The following is a 7,970-nucleotide window of genomic DNA, read 5'->3' on the forward strand; positions in this document are numbered from 1 at the left end:
TTACAATGCCTGCCTGAATATTGAACTCATCCAAAAGAATAACTTTTTGTATTAATTTGAAAGGTAGAACACCAACAATAAAAGGACCAAAATCAATATTAAAACCAAATTAAATACAAAACATTCCTTCTGAATTACATACACAATGCTATATTGTTGAAAAATGCTTTCCTGCATATCCACAGCTTACCTTCCGACATAAGCCATGAAGGTGTGGTTCTGCCAAAACAATTTTCAAATTTCAAATTTCAAAATCAATCAATCAGATCTCCAGTGGCCAATCAGAAGCCCTGCTGGGTAAAAGCTTCAACTGGCCCCTCCCACTCCCCCAAAACTCTCCCAGCTCCTCTTGCACCTGGCTCTCACCTGGGGCTGTGGTTTGACTGCATTCTCTGGGGCTCCGACTCCTTCTTGTTCCTGCTTGGAGTCAGCCATTTCTCCTGGGAGGTTCGGCAGTTTCTGGAAACCATAAAAGTTCAATCAAAAGAGCCGTCTCAGACCCAAGGGGGAGAAGAGACCGTAGAAATGCACAAGAAGAAATGGGCTTGAATGTGGCATGGAAGGCTTGAATGGACACTCACAGGGGACACTTGTGGAACTAGCATGGTGTGGTGCAGGGGTAGTGAAACTGCGGCCCTCCAGATGTCTGGCAGGGGCTCATGCGAATTGTAGTCCATGGACATCTGGAGGGCCACAGTTTGACTACCCCTGGTGTGGTGCTTAAGAGCAGTGGATTCTAATCCTGGAAACTGGGTATGACAAACTGCTCCTTCTCCACATGAAGCCAGCTGGGTGACCTTGGGCTCGCCACGGCACTGATAAAGCTGTTCTGACTGAGCAGTTCTGCCTAAGCTCTCTCAGCTCCACCTCCCTCACAGGGGGTCTGTTGTGGGGAGAGGAAGGGAAGGCGACTGTAAGCCACTTTGAGACTCCTTTGGGTAGAGAAAAGCAGCATATAAGAACCAACTCTTCTTCTTCTTCAGTAATATCAGGGCTCTCTCACCTTCACCTCCCTCACAGGGGGTCTGTTGTGGGGAGAGGAAAGGGAAGGCGATTGGAAGCCGCTTTGAGCCTCCTTTGGGTAGAGAAAAGCAGCACATAAGAACCAATTCTTCTTCTTCTTCTTCTTCAGTAATCTCAGGGCTCTCTCAGCCTCCCCTCCCTCACAGGGTGTCTGTTGTGGGGAGAGGAAGGGAAGGCGAATGTAAGCCGCTTTGAGACTCCTTTGGGTAGAGAAAAGCGGCATCTAAGAATCAACTCTTCTTCTTCTTCTTCAGTAATCTCAGGGCTCTCTCAGCCTCCCCTCCCTCACAGGGTGTCTGTTACGGGGAGAGGAAAGGGAAGGTGACTGTAAGCCACTTTGAGACTCCTTTGGGTAGAGAAAAGCGGCATCTAAGAATCAACTCTTCTTCTTCTTCAGTAATCTCAGGGCTCTCTCAGCCTCACCCACCTCACAGGGTGTATGTTGTGAGGAGAGGAAAGGGAAGGTGAATGGAAGCCGCTTTGAGCCTCTTTTGGGTAAAGACAAGCGGCATTTAAGAACTTCTTCTTCTTCAGTAATCTTAGGACTCTCTCAATCTCCCCTCCCTCACAGGGTGTCCATTGAGGGGAGAGGAAAGAGATGGAAATTGTAAGCCACTTTGAGACTCCTTCGGGTAGAGAGAAGTGGCATATAACAACCTCTTCTTCTTCTTCTTCTTCTTCTTCTTCTTCTTCTTCTTCTTCTTCTTCTTCTTCTTCTTCTTCTTCTTCTTCTTCTTCTTGACCCCAGAATAGTACAAGTAGAACGAAGAACTGAACCCACAAGCCATCCCAACATGTATTCACAAGCCACAAAAAACATCTTCCCGCCAGTGCGTGCTATCGGTCAGTTTTACATCAATCTGATTGCATCTTGCAGATTGGACCTAGCCACGCATTGATCTATTCTGGGTCTATTCTGTGCTGTCCAGGAGCCAGCCTTAGATCTCGGACTCCGTCCTCAGCAGGGCTGCAGACACAACAGAGAGAGGAAGGGTAGTCCATTGTAAGCAGCTTTGAGACTCCTTCAGTAGTAAAAAGAAGAGTCCAAAACCCCAGCTCTTCTTTTGAGGTTGATACTGGGATTTTGATTTCTATCACTATCTTAGCTGAGGAAAAATAAAATATGATGAAACTTTTGTGTGTGTGGAAGCTGGTCAACGTACGCTAATCTCCCAGTCAGAGTTTGTTCAGCCTAAGTTAGGAAATTGTATATAAAAGCCGCCAGGGGATAACAGCAGGTTCTTAGTTATTTTCTCCTTATTTCAAATAATAAGGTACTTCGCCTTCTGTAGTAACACTGAATATGTCTAGTCACATACTAGAGAGCAGTCAAATACAATATTTAACAGTAACCTTTTCTCTGAGGTAAAATCTGAGGTAAAAACCTTAACAGAGAGAGACTTCAGTCAGTCTCTCCCTCTCTCTCACTAACCACCAACTGTCAAAAGCTAACTGCCAAACGGGACTCTCCCATCATGCATCACTTCAGCATCGCTTCAGCCTCAGAGGTTGCCTGCGGGCACGCAAGGATGCAGAGCAAGAATTCAAAATAATAATAATAATAATAATAATAATAATAATAATAATAATAATAATAATAATAATTTTATTTATATTTGGATTTTTATACCGCCGCTCTCAATACCGTCTCGCAGCAGTTGACAATAAAACAATTAAATACAATATAAAACCCCTACAAAATTCCTTAACCAATTAATTTGTAGAGTTCCTCGACAGTGAAAAGGTTGAAAAAGGCTGGGCTCGGATCAATAATAGCCCGGAACAGGCCTCCCCTCCTCTCTAGATCAGTCCAGTCAATGTAGAATTAAGGACCCACTTTTATGTAACATCTGTTGGAATCTGCATACGTGTTGTGGAAGCTGCCCGGGTCAGCCTTATCCAGCTTATCATTTCCCTCCATTCCCTCTAAGTGGAGGGAAATGATTTATTTATTATTTATTTATTACATTTCTCAGCTACTGCTCCGAGTGTCACTGGCTCGCAGTGGTTCACAAATATATCATAAAAACATCCCAAGAACAAAACATCTTCACTTAATCCCCTTAATTGCCCTTAAAACTCTATAAAACATTGACTCGATAAATAAATGGCGGCATAATATAATCATTTTATTGTTTATTTTTTTATTGCCGGCCCTGCGGGAGCTTCCAGCGTTCCGCAGGGCCTGTTAAACAGAGCTCTTGCGCCAGGGCAGAGTCTGCACTGACTTTCTTTATTCCATTGTCAATCCTGTTGAATTCAGATTGCTTTGAAGTCGGGTCTTCCTCTCCCCCCCTCCTCCCCATTGAAACAGGAAAGTCTTCTGCACGTGGTTAGGGTAGTTCAGAAGGGGGGGGGGAGCCAAGACTCTTTCTTTCTTTTCTTGAAGGGTGGGGGGAGAGGAGCCTCTTTCTTTTCTTGGAGGGGAGGGGATCGAAAAAGGCAGAGGAGGGAGGAAAAATCCAGGACCGACAGAAGTTGAGAGAAATTAGGGGCTTCTCCTTTAAGGCAAGCGTGTCACATGACCAGGTGTAGCCTATCAGAGGTTCTCTACCATGGAGCTTTCTTTCCCAAATGGATATTGAGGATTAACAGCACTTTGAGATATCGCACAATAAAGGCAGGGTCACTCCAGGTCAATCCTTCTTGCTGCAGAAGGAAAATTTAAATCGCCCCAAATCCAAACGGAAATCGCATTCTGTGTAGAAGGCAGGGACTGAATCGATCTGGGGTTGGAATAAAAACTCCGTGCAGTTTACACCCTGGTCTGTGGTTGAGGCCGGTATTGCCAGGGAGGTCAATACGGCCTCCCTTTCAACCATTCTGTGAAAATTTGCAATCTGACATCTGCATCCTCCTCCCTCTCACTCTATTAAGATGAGTTGTTTTTCCGCTGTATCTTCTTTCTCTGATTGGACACTAATTGTGATTTTATGGCTGGTTTTTAACTGGGGCTTTTATGGGGTTTTTATGTATATGTATGTAACCCGCCACGAGCCGTCAGGGAGTGACGGGTAATAAATCAAATTAATACGCTTAGGAAGGCGTATGAGAATGCAGGGAAAGCTGCAAAACATGACTTCTACGCCACAAAATAATGTCCACAAGCTCTCGCCGGCACAATTGTTTAAGGTAATTAGGTCACATACCACCCTCGAGGAAGAGCGAGAAACGATAAGGGAATTGGACTTGAGCTGTGTGGCATCATCGAGCTATTTTGCGGACAAAGCCCTGTCGCTCCGCCGTGACCTACCTGCCACGATTGATACAGTTAGTGAACTGGAAGCTCCGTGGCCATCGAGAGGGTTAGTGTTTGATGGCTTCAGGCGACTCTCTTTAACCAAAGTGGACAAGTTACTGGGCTCAGTGAGGGCGACCACTTGCCCCTTGGATCCCTGTCCATCTTGGCTGCTCAAATCGGGTGACCAGCGCATAGGAGGCCCCTTGAGTGAGATTGTCAACCACTCTTTAACATCTGGAGAGTTTCCTGAGGGGCTCAAGGATGCAGTGGCATGCCCTTTACTGAAAAAAAAAACATTGTTGTACCCACAGGACCCCATCAGTTACCAGCTGGTCTTACATCTTGTGTTTCTGGTCAAGGTAATAGAGAGGGCCATGGCGGACCAACTCCTAGTGTTCTTGGAGGAAACTTCAGTCCTTGATCCATACCAGTCTGCCTTCCGCCCTGGTTACGGGTGGAGACCGTGCTGGTCACCCTGGCGGATGATATCCGGCGCCAGCTGGATCAGGGAGGTTCCGCCATTCTCGTGCTTCTAGACCTGTCGGCCGCATTTGATGTGGTCGACCACGAGTTATTGGTGCACCACCTTGCCGGAGCTGGAATAAGGGGGACTGCGCTTCCATGGCTGGTCTCCTTCCTCCAGAAAGAGGGTTGCTGTGGTGGAGGATTTGTTGAACCCTTGTGAGCTCCCCTGTGGGGGTTCCACAGGGGGAGATAGTCTCCCCTACACTTAAAAAAAAATTATATATATATATATGTATATATATATATATATAAATTTTTATATAGAAAAGAACAAGGAAAATATATATTTGATTACAGTATTACAATATCTCCCCTACACTTTTTAATATCTATATGCGCCCTCTAGCCCTCTAGCTGGTCTGGGGCTATGGACTGGGATGTCACCAATATGTGGATGACACCCAGCTCTACTTCCTAATGGACGGATGGCTGGACTCCCCCCCCCCGGATACATTTGCCAGCTGTTTGGAAGCGGTAGCTAGATGGCTCAGGCAGAGTTGGCTGAAACTCAACCCCTCCAAGACGGAGGTCCTGTGGCTGGGTAGAGGAGAGCAGGATCAGGAAGTGTGCTTCCCATGCCTGGACGGGGTGCAATTAACACCTGCACCAGCCGCCAGGAATCTGGGGGTGACATTTGATGCCTCCCTTTCTATGGAGGTTCAGATCACGAAGGTAGCCCGGATGGCTTTTTTCCAGTTTCGCCAAGCCCGGCTACTAGCGCCCTACCTGTCCTTAGAACGCCTGGCCACTGTGATCCATGCAACAGTCACTTCCAGATTAGACTACTGTAACTCGCTCTACGAGGGGCCTACCCTTGTCTTTGATTTGGAAATTACAGCTGGTTCAAAATGCGGCTGCCAGGGTCCTCACTAGAACACCTTGGAGAGTCCATATTCAGCCGGTGCTTTGTCATCTGCACTGGTTACCAGTCTGTTTCCAAGTCAAGTTCAAGGTTTTGGTATTGACCTTTAAGGCCACATGTGGCCTGGGTCCCACTTACCTGCAGGACCGCTTGGTTGCTTATGCCCCCTGCAGAGCACTCCACTCTGTGGGTATGAATTTACTGGTTGTCCTGGGCCCACGGGACGTTCGCCTGGCCTCCACTCAGGCCAGGGCCTTTTCGGTCCTTGTTCCAACCTGGTTGAATGAGCTCCCAGAAGAGCTAAGGGCCCTGCCGGAGTTACCAGCTTTCCACAGGACCTGCAAGACGGAGCTCTTCCGCCAGGCATATGGTTGAGGCCAGGGCAGACTCCCAATAGTCCAACGGAGGATCCCCTCCGATATTAAGATCTCCAATATTAAGAACTCCAATATTAAGATCTCCAATATTAAGATCTATTGGATTGGCTCCCAGTCTCATTAAATGTCATTCTGCCCACCAGGCTGAACAAAGGGGAATTGTTTTGGAATTGTGACCACTGCTGCTTGTATGAGGTTAAGTTGGGAAGTTTTTACTGGGGGTTTTATTGTGTTTTTAATGCCTATGATGTAAACCGCCATGGGCCCAGATTGGGGAATGGCGGTCTATACATTGAATAATAAATAAATAAAATAATAATAATAATAATAATAATTTCTGAAATTACTTGCATATCTAAACAATATATTTGTATTGATCTGTACATTGGGACAAGCCACTGAGGCACGGCGATGGTCTTGATAAATATTCGGATCCCGTTTCGGCTGGACCCCATAAAAGAGGCAATTGGGAAACTGATTACACGGTTTGTTTGAAACACTTTATTTCTACGCCGTTCAGTTGGCCATTTCTTTGTTCTTGACTTTGTGGATCGATTTGCCTTTGCTTCCCCCCCCCCCCCATTCCACAGGTATTGTCAGGGCCACCAAACCAGCCCCTTGGATTCAGGATGACTTTTAGGACAGAATATCAGCTTTTGCTACTAGATCGGCCCTCACTAGGGTTATGGAGGAGTGTGTGTCAGCATATCCCCAGGCCTCAGCTACACAGGTTCCCTGTCGTGTCCCCAGGCCTTTGCTGACTAAAAGGTGGTTAATTGCAGCCACTTTTCCTACTCTCGTTTCTTGAGTAGAGCAGGTTTTGAAGTTTCTGTGTTTTATCACCTCTCCTTTTGTCCACCCACTGACCGAGCCAAGCTGGTCACAGAGGCACAGGAATCCCCTTCAAATCTCTCTTTTCCCACTTGGAGGAAGAAGGAGAGCCAGTTTGGTGTCGTGGTTAGGAGTGTGGACTTCTAATCTGGCATTCCGGGTTCGATTCCGCACTCCTCCACATGCAGCCAGCTGGGCGACCTTGGGCCCGCCACGGCACTGATAAAACTGTTCTGACAAAGCAGTGATATCAGGGCTCTCTCAGCCTCACCCCCCTCACAGGGTGTCTGTTGTGGGGAGAGGAAAGGGAAGGCGATTGGAAGCCGCTTTGAGCCTCCTTCAGGTAGAGATAAGTGGTATATAAGAACCAATTCTTCAGTAATCTCAGGGCTCTCTCAGCCTCCCCTCCCTCACAGGATGTCTGTTGTGGGGAGAGGAAGGGAAGGCGACTGTAAGCCACTTTGAGACTCCTTTGGGTAGAGAGAAGTGGCATATAAAAACCAACTCTTCTTCTTCTACTACTCTTCCAATGTCTCTAGCCAGATCACTAAGCATTTAAATGAAGGTGAACAATTGGGCTAACTTCTCCTCTCCTTCCTCATTTCAACCTGGAGTTGGGTAGGGAATAGTTAAAATCCTCTGTGTGAAAGGGCCAAATCAAGAGTCATTTCTTCATAGCATGCATTAATGAAGCCAAACGGGAGAAGCCAGGCTCAGCGATGCTGATATGGCACTTGGATATGGAAGAAGAAGAAGAAGAAGAGTTGGTTCTTATATGCCGCTTTTCCCTACCCGAAGCAGACTCAAAGCGCCTTACAGTCACCTTCCCATTCCTCTCCCATGGGCCACGGGAAGGGAATTTGACTGTGTTCAGTTTTGGGCACCCCAGTTGAAGAGGGATGTAGAGAAACTGGAGCGTGTCCAGAGGAGGGCAACAAAGAGGGTGAGGGGTTTGGAGACCAAGATGTAGGAGGAAAGGTTGAGGGAGTTTGGTCTGTTTAGCCTGGAGAGGAGATGACTGAGAGGGGATCTGATAGCCATCTTAAAAGGCTGTAGAGAATGCAGCAGAGTTGTTCTCTCTTACCCAGGAGGAATGGACCAGAACCAATGG

This window comes from Paroedura picta, chromosome 1 (assembly GCF_049243985.1).
Source record: "Paroedura picta isolate Pp20150507F chromosome 1, Ppicta_v3.0, whole genome shotgun sequence".
Lineage (NCBI taxonomy): Eukaryota > Metazoa > Chordata > Lepidosauria > Squamata > Gekkonidae > Paroedura > Paroedura picta.